Source organism: Schistocerca gregaria, chromosome 7 (genome assembly GCF_023897955.1).
Source record: "Schistocerca gregaria isolate iqSchGreg1 chromosome 7, iqSchGreg1.2, whole genome shotgun sequence".
Lineage (NCBI taxonomy): Eukaryota > Metazoa > Arthropoda > Insecta > Orthoptera > Acrididae > Schistocerca > Schistocerca gregaria.
The window spans coordinates 49,649,544-49,656,428 of record NC_064926.1 but is presented as its reverse complement, the minus strand read 5'-3'; positions in this window follow the sequence as shown (position 1 = coordinate 49,656,428).

Genomic DNA, 6,885 nt, shown 5'->3' with positions numbered 1-6,885 from the left:
GCACAGTCACGCAGCCATGCGCTGTCACCGGAGCCCTCGTGTTCTAGGCACGCACGGCGGCGTAATACCACTCCTCAGGTTAGGCGCGTTACCAGTCCATCATTCCCGCCTCCAGGCGGAAAATTTAAAGACATCGATTGCCGCTCCCACCAAGTAGTGACTCGGAGCCACAGCCGTGGCCCCCGGTTCAAAATGGCTCTGAGCACTATGGGACTTAACATCTGAGGTCATCAGTCCCCTAGAACCTAGAACTACTTAAACCTAGCTAACCTAAGGACATCACACACATCCATTCCCGAGGCAGGATTCGAACCTGTGACCGTAGCAGTCGCGGGGTTCCGGACTGATGCGCCTAGAACCGCACGGCCACCCCGGTCGGCAGTGGCCCCCGAGTGTTCACAGCAAGAGCTTACAGCCTTGTCCCGTCAACTCGTTCCACTCGCCTCGACCGCCAGGATAGACCACGCGGAACAACAGCCAACTCTCCACCGCCACGCCACGCCGCGGTCTCATCGTACGACATTCTCTCTAATTCCCGATTTTAAAAACCGACCGACAGACTCTTCACCGCTAAGCAACCAACCGGCCATCCCCCCTAAAGATCTTATTCCCTTACACAAGGCTAACAGCAAGCAACGACTCGGAGATCGGTAAGACCAGACACGCCGCCAGAGGGGAATCTCAAATAGAATCGTACGCAGCAAAACGATAAATATGAAAGAATCAATTAACGATAGAATGGAAAGACTCATAACAATCTTTACAGCGCGATAAATGTTGAGAGCCGACACACAGCTCAAAGACATCTCAATAATTTTATTTTTACATGAAAGCCTGTACCTTAAACTACATTTCTACATAATTTCCGTCAATACTGAGGCACTTGTCATAACGTTGTACCAGTTTTCGAATAACCTCCTCACAGAAGTCTGCCGCCTGACTTGTCAACCACTGCATCACCACTGTTTTGACTTCGTCATCGTCTTCAAGACGCTGAACGCCCAGGTGCTTCTTCAAGTGCAGGGACAGATGGTAGTCACTGGGCGCAAGATCGGGGCTGTACGGAGGATGATCTAGAGTTTCCCAGCGAAAAGATGTGATGAGACCTTTGGTGTGATTCGCCACATGCGGACGGGCATTGTCTTGCAGCAAGACGATGCCCTTGCTCAACTTTCATGCACTGTTGCTTTGATTCTGGTGTGACGTAGACCACCTATGTTTCATCGCCCGTAACAATTTTGTTTCAGAAATCATCACCGTCGTTGTGGTACCGCTCAAGGAAAGTCAATGCACTGTCTAAACGTTTGGTTTTGCGCACATCCGTCAATATTTTCGGTACCCAACGTGCGCACAGTTTTCGGTAATTCAAGTGCTCGGTCACAACGCCATACAAAACACTACGAGAAACATTAGGAAAGTCATCCCGCAAGGGGAAATCGTAAAGCGTCTGTTTTCTCTCACCTCATTGTCCACTTCCTGCACCAAACTTTCATTAACGACCGAAGGACGCCCACTCCGTTATTCATCATGCACATTTGTGCTGCCGTCTTTAAATACTCTCACCCACTTTCTTACCATTCCATCACTCATAATGTTTTCTCCGTAAACTGCACAGATCTCACGATGAATATCGATCACTTTTAGGCCTTTAGCACTAAGAAATCTTATAACAGCCCGTATTTCACAGTCGGCGGGACTCACGATTATCGAAGGCACGTTAAACACTCAGTACACAACGTAAACAAGGAAGAATCAGATTGTAATGGCGTCAGTGCGTAGATTAAGGTAGAGGCTTTCATATAAAAATAAAATTGAGATATCTTAGCACGTCTTTTTTAATTTCAAAACCGTATTTACTTAAAAAACAACGTCTTGTATCACAGGTCAGACTACGAAATTTTGTGTGCGAAGATAATAAAAGAGTCTCCCACCTACAGAGGTAGTGTCTTGATGAACGCCCAGAATGAGATTTTCACTGTGCAGAGGAGTGTGCGTTGATATGAAACTTCCTGGCAGATTAAAACTGTGTGACGGACCGAGACTCGAACTCGGGACCTTTGCCTTCCGCGGGCAAGTGCTCTACCAACTGAGCTACCCAAGTTTGGAAGGTAGGAGATGAGGTACTAGCAGAAGTAAAGCTGTGAGGACGGGGCGTTAGTCGTGCTTAGGTAGATCAGTTTGTAGAGCACTTTCCCGCGAAAGGCAACGGTCCCGAGTACGAGTCTCGTTCCGGCACACAGTTTTAATCTGCCAGGGAGTTTCACCATCCATGTTCTATACAAACATGTCTTGGTACATCATGGGCCTGCATTTATGATTAGAGATAGACATAGAGACAGTACATATTAATTTGAAAGATAAACTAACATACCGCTCTTCTACCCGGCCATATTTACTTGCGTTCAAGTGGCAAATACGCTCGTGAATGGTAGTCTGGTAACTATGTTGACCAGGACACCTGGTGAGTCATGTGCATCAGTTAATGCGAGAGTGTTTTGCTGTGTTAGAGGAACACACATGTATTCTTGAGACAAAACGTTGTGACCACGGCCCAGTGTGGAACTGAACGCCACTTTTTGTCGTTGTCGACACGTGACATAGTGACAAAGGTACACAGAGGGTTTCAAAAGTCGACGGCAAAACTTCAAGACTGGATACCTTATACAACAAGGAGGAAAAAAGGCTGTGTCAGCATGGGCAAAGCAATAAGAAAATGGAATGAGCATGTAGGGATTGTAGCTGACCATTGTGGCCGAGCGGTTCTAGACGCTTCAGTCCAGATCCAAGCTGCTGCTACGGTCGTATGTTCGAATCCTGCCTCGGGCATGGATGTGTGTGATGTCCTTAGGTTAGTTAGGTTTAAGTAGTTCTAGGTCTAGGGGACTGATGACCTCAGATGTTAAGTCCCACAGTGCTCAGAGCCATCTGAACCACTTTGTAGGGATTGTAGCAGGGAAGGCAAGTTGTCGATTATGGTGTATTGAGAGAACTTTAGAAAAATGTGGTTCATCTGTGGTGGCATATATGACACTAGCGCTACCAGTTGCTGGGTACTGTTCAAAGTGTTTGGGATCCACATCAGGCCGGATCAAAGGAAGACATGAAAGCAATTTACCAGGAAGTCACTAGATTTCTTGTTGATAGGATCGAATAACATGCAAGTATTATGGAGATGCTTCGGGAACCCAAATGAGAATCAATGGAGGGAAGGCAACTTTCTTTTCGAGCAGCACTTCTGAAAGAACTGAGAGAATCAGTATTTGAGGCCGACTGCACAACGATTAGCCTACCACCTACGTACTTTTCACCTAACGACCATGAAGATAAGATTAGAGATATTAGGACTTGTGTGGAGGTATATTGACGGGTAGTTTTCTCCTCACTCTATTTGCGAGTGGAACAGGAAAAGAAATGGCACTAGTACAGGACCTTGCGGAGTATGTATGTAGATGAAGATGTAGATGGAACAGGTAATGCACATCTACATAGTTCACTAGAGATCACTGTGTAACAGTAACACACTCGAATAGCTAGCTTGATGCTGGTATTGGTATACAAGATGATTACGTGATAATGTTAAAAAGTTTCCCAGATAATCAAGGATAAATGCATCAATTTGAGGCAAGGGAAACTCGCCCAGTACCGAACGTGTCGAAAATTATAAGCGAAAATCGTCCTGGTACACCTGATAATGGGCCTCTTTTAATTTAAGCTCTTTGCACTCCATTTCGTGGAAGAAGGTAGTATGAACAAGACCAAGAAGAAATGTCCAGTAAATATGGGCCGTAAATGCATACCATAAGAACTATAAGCACTTGTTCAACCTCCCGACGGTGGAGCACATTTCTTCTATTGAACAAGTGCTCAAAGTTCTTCAAGCATGTACTGTTGTGGTTGGCAGGAGTTCCAACACCGTGTTATTAAAGGAGGCGGAAAGGCACGCGATTTAGCTCACGCAGTCTGGCGTGAGGTCTGGAACAGGACAAGGAAATTAGACTTCAGAAAAACGGACGTAGCTGGTGGAATACTTAACAATCCGTTAAGGATGAACGTCGTTCTTGACGATACATGATTGACAATATCAATAGTAACTGACTATGGCGCCTTGCTAGGTCGCAGCAAATAACGTAGCTGAAGGCTATGCTAACTATCGTCTCGGCAAATGAGAGCGTAGAAGTCAGTGAACCATCGCTAGCAAAGTCGGCTGTACAACTGGGCGAGTGCGTGCTAGGAAGTCTCTCTAGACCTGCCGTGTGGCGGCGCTCGGTCTGCAATCACTGATAGTGGCGACACGCTGGTCCGACGTATACTACCGGACCGCGGCCGATTTAAAGGCTACCAACTAGCAAGTGTGTCTGGCAGTGACACCACATGTACTTTACGACCATGCTTCTTGTGGCGATAACTCCCACTTGCAGTTAACACACGGGAGCAACTATGAACTACGGGTATTATTGGGAAAAACGATGACACATGGATAACTTTTGGAAGGAGATATGACTTTCAGGAAATTTTAGGGAGTAGCTAGGCTTGCGGGAAATTGTGGGAGTAACTATGAATTGCAAGTAACACACCTGAGTAATTACGACTTGCCAGTAAATTGCAAGAGTAACTATGATCTGTAGGTAATTTGTGAGAATAACTATGATTTGAGGGGTAGTTTGCGTGAGTAACTGTGACTTGGGGAGTAACTGTGACTTGGGGGTAACTTATGGAAGTAACCATGAGTTACAGGTAACTTTATATTAACATGAGGGAGTAATTGTGACTTGCAGGTAGCTTGTGGGACTTGTGGATAAATTGTGGAAGTAACCAATAATTGCATGAAACTTTGTGTGTAACTTGCAGGTACCTTGCAGGAGTAGCTATGGCTTCTGAGTAACTTTCAGAAGAAATTCTGACTTGACAGTAGCTTCTGAGAATGACTATTACTTATGAGCAACTTGGAGGAGTAACTGCGACTTTTGTGTACTTTGTGGGAGATGCACCTAGACATGGAGGAGATGCCAGCAGTCCGACAAGAGACACATCCATCGGGTCCAGAGTGGCGGCAGTCGGGAGAGGTGGGACGACTTGGTGAACACTGCAGCAGAGTGCCGAATGTATGGAAATGCAGACATGCCAACACGTGGTGGGGCTGCACTTCACCTGATGACAGCACTAGGGGAGAGTGGGTGGGGAGGATGCCAATGTTATCTCTGTGTCATCATCAGCAGGCAGGTCTCAGTGTCGAGGAGACAGGGCTGGACACATCGGTGATGATGCCTGACGTGATGATGGAGAGGCAGCCAGTGGAAGTGGCCTGACCAGAACAGAAGGCTATGGTGATGGACCCGACATTGGAGACTGACTGGTGACTGGCACTGGGCAGCTATAAACCCAGTGTGCCACAGGTGGAAGAGGCAGCCAGTGGGGAGGGGGTGCCTTCACAGCAGGTGAAGATGGGCTTGAGGCAGAAGGGGGCAGGTTGGGATGTGACAACAGGAGCCGCACCCATGAACAGGTAGGTTCCAGTGGCGATCAAGGCCGCAAATGATCAAACTGGCACGCCACCAGCCCATTGGCTGTAGAAACCTCACAAAGGCGGCACCCCCAGTGGCCAGTGGCCAGTATCCACTTGGGCCAGCAACCAAACCCTCGCGCCAACACTGGCGATCCGAGTGCGAAGTAGCCAGACGAACGCGACGATGACATGAGCAGTGCAGGCCGCAGAAGTTGGAGGAGCATACGTGGCTGCCAACCATGAAGCAACTCAGCTGTCTCCTTCCCTGTAGGCATGAAGAAATAGGCTCTTAGAAAATGGACATAGACGTCGTCCAGCGAAGAGTCCACAAGAAACTTTTTAATCTGGGACTTATACGTATGCACTAGTCCTTCTACCTCGTCATTTGATTGAGGGTGGACTGGCAGAACCATAACACAACGAATGCCGTGGTGGGAACAAAACAATTGAAAGGTGTGAGAAACGAACTGGGGCGTATTATCAGAAACGCTCAATAGAAAAAAATCCTCAAAAGCATACGACTTGTGTCCTCAGCTGGCTTTGATACACACTGTAGAATGTAAGGAAAACAGTAAAATGCATCCACAAGCAAGGGGCAATAGTATTTCAAGAAGTGACTAACAGAGCCCACATGAATGCGTTCCCAGGACTGGCGCAATGCAGGCCAGGGAGACAGAGGCGCCCCAGGAGCTGCCTATATTTGGGCACAGTGCTGACAAGCTGCGACAAAAGGGACAACTTGGCCGTCAATACCTGGCCGAAAAGCACGTCTCCTCGCTAACAGTTTAGTCCCCGAAACTCCCTAATGCCCCGACAAAGAAAGCGGAGAACCTCGCGCTGTAACATGGCACCAGTGACTATTCTGAGAGGGAGAGATCTTCCGTGAAAACAGCAAAACACCGTCAAAAGCAGAGAGGCGATACTGCAAGGAAATATAGCTGTTCAAGGGGTCCAAAGCGCCACCCAACAGTTTATCTGGCCAGCCCTACTGAGCAAACCCAACCACCTGGCGGAGAATTGGGTCGGCGGCGACTGCAGTTGATATGCCTCACCTAGTAATTAGGAAAGCCTTGACGGCAGCTTGTGTTTGAGAATCAAGATGGGAGCAATGCAATTCTTTACGATTAAAGTCGGTATTAGGACCCACAGTAAGGTGGGACAAGACGTCTGCATTGGCATACACACAGGTCGAATATGTATTTGGTAATTACAGCGAGACAAGAACAATACCCACCATTGTAGGCGGTGTGCTGCCTTATAAGGCGAGGAAGTGTGACGGTCAAACAAGAAAACGAAGGGTTTATTGTCAATAATACGGTGAAACTTGGAGCCATACAATTTGGCACGAGCCTCTTTTTCCACCTGAGAGTAACGCTGCTGGA